This window comes from Pinus tabuliformis, chromosome 3_2, assembly GCF_031772625.1.
Source record: "Pinus tabuliformis cultivar Carrire ecotype Pingquan chromosome 3_2, CPIR1, whole genome shotgun sequence".
Taxonomy (NCBI): domain Eukaryota; kingdom Viridiplantae; phylum Streptophyta; class Pinopsida; order Pinales; family Pinaceae; genus Pinus; species Pinus tabuliformis.
Window position 1 is genome coordinate 945401321 of NC_142302.1, and position 7278 is coordinate 945408598.

At 36.3% G+C, this 7278-nt stretch overlaps 1 pseudogene; it reads left to right on the forward strand.

The window, feature by feature from the left end:
* Nucleotides 1-5457: 5457 nt before the first annotated feature.
* LOC149183758 (acyl-CoA-binding domain-containing protein 6 pseudogene) lies at nt 5458-6586 on the forward strand (annotated as a pseudogene).
* Nucleotides 6587-7278: the final 692 nt, after the last annotated feature.

Below are 7278 nucleotides of genomic sequence, written 5' to 3' on the forward strand. Positions count from 1 at the left end.
TCTTTGTTTAAATAAAATTGTTATATTAAAAATATTTTTAGATTTAAATTCATAATATATAAAAAAAAAAAAAAAATGAATTTATTATTTGTTCAATGTTAAAAAATACTTTTTATTTTATAGTAATGGATTTGATAATTAGGATCGTTTTTTATAAAATGAAATTGACTTTGTGCACTACTATTATAATTATTAGATATATCACAATATTTTTAACATAAAATAATTAAATAAAAAAAAAAACATAATATTTTATACAACACATTTTGTATTTATTTACTTTAAAATATAACAAACGTATTAATCAATTATTAAAAAAAAATTATTTGAGAAACAATAAGCGGCATAGAATTGATGATTCACCATGTTATTGCCATAAACATGTAAGGCTATATTTATAAATATTTATCCAAATTTAACATTCTTTTTATATTTTTGCTAGTCATAATTCCATAATTTACCTGACACATGAAAAGTTAAGGAGGAAGGTCATAATTGCTAGTAGCAAAGTTGGTATTGAAATTATAGTATTATTATTTATATAAAAAGTTTAATCAAATTCTAAAAGTTGTGTACCAATATATAAAATGTGTATATAAATGTTTTTTAAATGTAAATTTTAATAAATTATTTTATATATATATTGCAAAATTTAAGAGGAGATTATAGTTATATATTGGGAGTTACATTATGACTTTCTTCTATATTTAGTATTATCTACAAATTCATGAACTAAAATTATTCTATGAAGAGGAATACAACCGATACTAAGAATGTATGGGTCTTTGGGGTGAATATCTTCCAACAAAGCCTCAAAATTAGACAAAAATTTACATTAATTGCAAAAATTAAAGGGAGATTATAGCTATATATTGAGAGTTACATTATGATTTTCTTCCATCTTCAGTATCATCTACAAACTCATGAACTGAAATTATTCTCTAAAGAGTAATACAACCGATGCTAAGCATATATGGGTATTTGAAGGTGAATACCTTCCAAAAAAGCCCCAAAATTTGACAAAACTTGCAGTATATATAACTTACTTCAAAATATAATCCTTGATTATAATATATTTCCTCAAATCCACTAGATTGATACTTGAACATAGAATTCATGTCTTTTGTGTAGAACACCAAAATCACAAGTTATACATTGGGAGATTTCATGTGAATAACATTTTTTTTAAATACATTTTACATTTCTGGCTTTATTATTGTATGATTAATTATCTTTTGTATAAATAAAAAATCTAATGATTACTTCTATGTATTGGCCATGCATCTTTATAATTTTTTGATGACTGGATAGGTAGAGATATAACCCTATATCAACCTAGCATTGAGATCCAATAAATGTTTGGCCAATCTAAGTCCATGATCAATAATAGAAGTAATGTGACTGTCACTGCTTACCACATTAAATGAATGGATATGTAGAGATAAGAAATTTTATATCAGGTGTTTTGTGTGAGTGTTTTGGAGGGGAATTGGAACATGTTCGTGGCTTTGTATGTGTGGAAATTGATCGCATGGTAGTTTTATCACCTCAGACTTTCAGAATTAGGTGGTGCCCTTTATTATTCAACAACCCTCATGTTAAATTTTGTTGACACCTAATCGTAGGGATTGGGTGAACAACTGTAATTAATGTAAATAAATAATAGAGAAATGGAGAGTCATCGGGAGAGGAATTGAACAGTCATTCGCTCTTGTATATAATAATGAACAACCCGAATGAAGAAGATAATTACATTTGAGGAGTTAGCTCTTGGTCTAACATGGTATTAGACTCATCGCCATTTTTGGATTCGCTCTCTACTTTGTAACTCTCATTCTACCTATGTTCTGGGTCCTTTGCAGACTAACATCTTTGTCATATCCCTGTGAAATTTCATGCATTATTGAATGCACTGGAGGGAGTTCAACTGTGCAACAGAGGGCCGAGAGAGCAGCATTTCCATTGACCGGTCCAAATGACTCTTAGTGTTCTCTGGCCATAAGTTAATGGTGTGGTAGCGCCGCCTGGACTGATGCTGTGCGACTACTATTCAAGATTCAATTGTGTTTGTGTGTAAGCTCAGCATATACCACTAAATGATGATTCGTATTATGTTGGGGAACTTCGCTTCTCACTTTTAATACCCGAATCCAGTGAGTACTATGTTGCCAGGCATGTATATGCCTCACCTCCAAGATGTAATATGTTTTTATTACAATAAATTTTAAATCCACCGCCTACATAATATATTACTATCCATACAACTCCGAACTCCCCGCCATACAACGCTCTTACCATCGACTCTGGTTTCTTACGTAATACTCCATTGTAAATGCATACCATTACTCCACTGCAAACGTATACCATTGCTCATTATCGCTGGTCCATTACGTTGATAGCGTTAATACCACGCCATCGTATACCATCTTTGTCCACCATATACCATATATCAACGATGTTTGATTTCCTTTGTAAATATACGCAGTTGAATACACCCTTCCACCATTAATACCTTCCTGATTGAATACGCTGTTATCCCCACGCATATACGCAGCCAACAACTCTCACCTCTGCTTATATCATTAGCTCTCCCAATATGCAAATTTGGCTCTCCCCAGCAACGTTCACACAGTGCGGCAGTTCTCCTATGCATTGTTGCCCTCCATCACACCTATCTATCTTATGCCTATGGTAATACTCCTCTCTTTGCATTCAGATTGGATGCTTTTGGTTGATTTGGTACGTTGCAGGAGTTCTCTAGATCGAGGTTCCATGGTTCTCTAAAGCTCTGTCCTATATATCAGAGTGAAATTGTTTAAAAAAAATAAAATTGCACCAGAACTATATTTTTCTCCACCAGAAGTACAATTTTATACATTGGCAGCAAAAGTAATTTTTTTTTACAATAAATACATTTTTAAAATGCATTCATTAATATCTATTGTGGGAGTGGTTCTCATGGGCAAGGAAAACTATCCAGAATGGTCGCGGAAAATCAAACACACTCTCATTTTTAATGAGCTGTGGAAAGGAGTGTGTGTTGGAGACGGAGACAAAGAACCAAAACAACCTACCTCAGACAAGGAATTCGCCATTTAGGAAAATAAGAATAGCAAGGGTTGTGCGTTGATTGCAGCATCAGTAAATGAATAGGTGAGTCACCATATTTCGCCATTTTCAAATGCTTTCGAAGCCTTACAAAAACTGAAGGAACTCTATGACTCACACTCTCCACTTGAAGTTGTTCAACTCATGATTAAATTGTTCACCCTTGAATTACAAAATGATGATCCTCTTGCTCTTGCATCAGAAGTAAAATATATTATGCATGATATCAAAGTCACTAATGTTGAACTAGATATTCCTCTGATAGCTTTTCTTAAGGCACTTTATCCCACTTACTCAAATTATCTTGAGTCATTGCAAGCAAATGGCAACCTCAAAGATATTACCTTTGACTTCCTTGTGAAAAAAATTGCTGAAAGAGAGAAAGCTTTTGGGAAGAAGATAACGCCTCAATCTTCTAAAGAGGTTGTGTGCCTTACACATAGAGAAAAGAATCCTGCTCAAGATTGTTCCAGAGGAAGAGGTGGTCGAAGAGGAAGAGGAAGAAATTTCAGAGGCAGGGGGGGCAGACACTCTCAAGGAGAAAAGTCAAATTTGCACTGCATACGCTGCAAAAGAGATGGATCACATGATGCATCCACATGCAAGTTGCCTTGGGACAAAATTGAGCAGGAAATAAACCAACCCAAAGGTAAAACTAATGGAAAAGAGAAAGGTAAGGCACCTGAATCCATTCACTATGTTGTGGCATACTGTAATATTGGAGTAAATGAATACTTATTTAATGCTTCACTTGCTTCTTGGAAAAATGATTGGTTGCTTGATTCAAGAACAACTTGCCACATGACTTTTAGAAGAGATTTTTTGGAAGAATTTACTAACAATGTTGATGGAGCAGTATACTTTGCAGACAAATCAAAATTTAAGCCATCAGGGCTTGGCACAATCAAGCTTAAATTACGTGGTCTTCCAGACTTTCTTCTGCATCATGTTCTCTATCTCTCACAGCTGAGGAGAAACTTGTTGTCCTTGGTCCACATCGCCCAGCAAGGACACTCCATTCATATGTTTGATGGCAAGCTTGAGGTGAGAAAAGCATCAGACCACTCACTTGCCATGACGGGGATAGAAGAACAAAGGCTTCTCAAGTTGCAGGGCACCTCTGCTCGTGCACAAAATCTCTCATACAATTCTCACTATGAAGAAGGTACATTTCCATCAAGTTTATTATGGCATGCTAGATTTGGACACTTGAACTATGACAACCTCTGCTTGTTGAAGAAAAATGGTGTTACTGGTTTGCCTACAATTCCTAGGAAACTTAAGCAATGTGATGCTTGCATTCTAGGAAAGCATAGCAAACAATCTTTTCATGATTCACATTCCAGAGCACATAGAAAACTTGAACTCATTCATTCAGATTTATGTGGTCCAATGCCTGTTCCTTCTACAAATGGAAATAAATATATGATGATATTTATTGATGACTACACCAGAATGTGTTGGGTTTATTTATTGAAGAACAAATCTGATGCTTTTCAAACATTCAAGAACTTTCATACATGGATTGAAAATGATGCACAATCTCATATTGGCTCTATTCACACTGATAATGGAAAATAATACACTTCAAATGAATTTGAAAACTATCTTCACCAACATGGGATCAAACATCAAACAAATGTGCCTTATAATCCCCAACAGAATGGAGTAGCTGAAAGAATGAATAGGACAATCTTAAATATGGTGCGCTCCATGATGTTTTTCAAAATGTAAAATTGATGTTTTGGGCTGATGCAGTTCTATGTGTTGTATATGTAAAGAATGGATGTCCATATAATGCTATTAGAAACAAGACTCCTTATGAAATGTGGTATGGGCACATTCCTTTGGTAAAGCATCTCAGGGTCTTTGGTCCCACATGTTATGCCTTGATACCAAAGGTACATAGAAACAAACTTGGTGCAAGAAGTCGTAAGTGTATCTTCCTGGCGTATTCAAACACCTCCAAAGCATACCGTCTCTATTTTGAAGTCAATTAAAGTTTGTTGTATCTAGAGATGTAATCCTTCTTGAATCATCCAAAACTAACAATGTTGTTGAGCGGCAACTTGATCGCTTGGATAGTGTTATCACTCAAGAAAAAAATTTAAATTTTTCACATCAGTTCAATTGTTTGTCAAAGGCATATAAATCCTGTCTATCAGTTTCGCAGCGCAGCATGTTTTAAGTGATTTCGTAGCGCATAATTCATATTTTGCACTAGCTACGCTGCGAAATCGGGGATTTGTCCTAATCCATAGCAGACCTTACCTAGCTGTCATGTTTATCAAAATCCATTTGGTTTGCATCAACAGTTGTCAGCTTATAAGGTTCTTAGTACCCTAGCAAATGGTAGAAGTGGAAAAACCATCCAAGGAATCAGCTTCCCATCACGACAATTCTGTTTCTGTTCCTAAAGATACTGCCATTGACAACTGAAGTTTTGTAGAGACACAAGATAAGGATGTTATATTGGAAGGCTTGGGATCAGTTGTTGTTTATGACCAGTGGGTTTCACTGTCAGTAACTGGTCGGCAACCGAAAGCCCGCTATGAGCATGCAGCAGCAGTAGTGCAAGAGAAAATGTATGTCTTTGGTGGAAATCACAATGGGCGCTACCTTAATGATATGCAGGTGTTCGATTTGAAATCTTTGACATGGTCCAAACTGAATACAAAGATGGCATCTGACTCTTCTCAAGAACTTTTATCTCCTTGTGCTGGCCATTGCCTGATTCAATGGGGCAACAAGATTCTAGCTGTTGCTGGACATACAAAGGATCCTTCTGACGTTGTAACAGTTCGATCCTTTGACACAGAATCCTGTACATGGTGTGTACTAAAGTCATATGGAAAACCTCCGATTGCACGCGGTGGTCAATCTGTCACTCTCGTAGGGTCCAGTTTAATTATGTTTGGCGATGAAGATTCAAGGAGGAGTCTTCTGAATGATCTAAATATTCTCGACTTGGAAATGATGACTTGGGATGCTGTAGAAGTTGTGGGCACGCCTCCAACACCACGGTCTGATCACACTGCTACAGTACACGCAAATCGGTATCTTTTGATTTTTGGTGGCAGTTCTCATTCCACATGTTTCAATTGTCTTCATGTCCTTGACTTGCAGAGTATGGAATGGTCACAGCCAAAAAATCCAAGGCACTTTGCCCACCCCTCGAGCTGGGCATGCAGGTGTCTCAATTGGTGAAAATTGGTATATCGTAGGTGGAGGTGATAACAAAAGTGGTGTCTCAGAGACCATGGTTTTGAATATGTCTACACTTGTCTGGTCTGTTGTAACCACTGTACAAGGACGAGTGCCACTTGCTAGCAAGGGTCTGAGTTTACTGTCTACTTCAAACAATGATGAGATTTGTGAAGCCTTCAAGGATGAGCAGAACGTTCATATACTAGATTTTGATGTTGAACAGAGTGAGGCTGCATGGATTCTTGATTTGGGGAATATGATATATGCGTAGGAAAGTCAAGTTTCTGCAGTGATGATTGAACGACAGCAACGTGCACACTTGGCATGCATCAGAGCAGGGTAATGAACACATGGCACTTTAAATTGAGGATGCCCGACGGTGATATCGACGGATCCAGCTCTCAACAGGTATATCTTATTGAATGAAGGCCATTAATGAGAGAATCGTTCTAAAGTTGACAAACATCTATAACCAGTTTTGGGGAAAGAGCAACACCACAGCTGCTCGTTTGCCATACTGTAAGGGAAATTTCCTTCCAGATAAGATGGAGGAATTTAAAATGAAGATGGAAGAAGAGAACTGGAATTGCAGAAGAGGAACGTGTTTGACTGTTTCTCAGAAGGATAATCTTGTAATGAAGCAGCTTAAGATGCTCATCGAGGGGATTAAATGACATCATATGTCGATTAATTTGCATCCTCGTTGTTCTCACTGTTTCCATGCCTTGGTGAATTCCAAATACTGGGTCTGCAAGATATGCTTGCGGGATTTTCAGATTTGTAATGAATGTTATGAGAAGGATAGAAGATGTGATTTATCTCAAAGGTATGGTGGAGGGAAGCAATACAAATGACAAGAAACATCATTCCAAGCGAAGCTACAATAGCGATCGTGGTCGTTCAAGATTGTGGTCTTAGTTGTATGAGAAATAGAATGTTGGTAGATGTTTGAGCTTCAGGGAA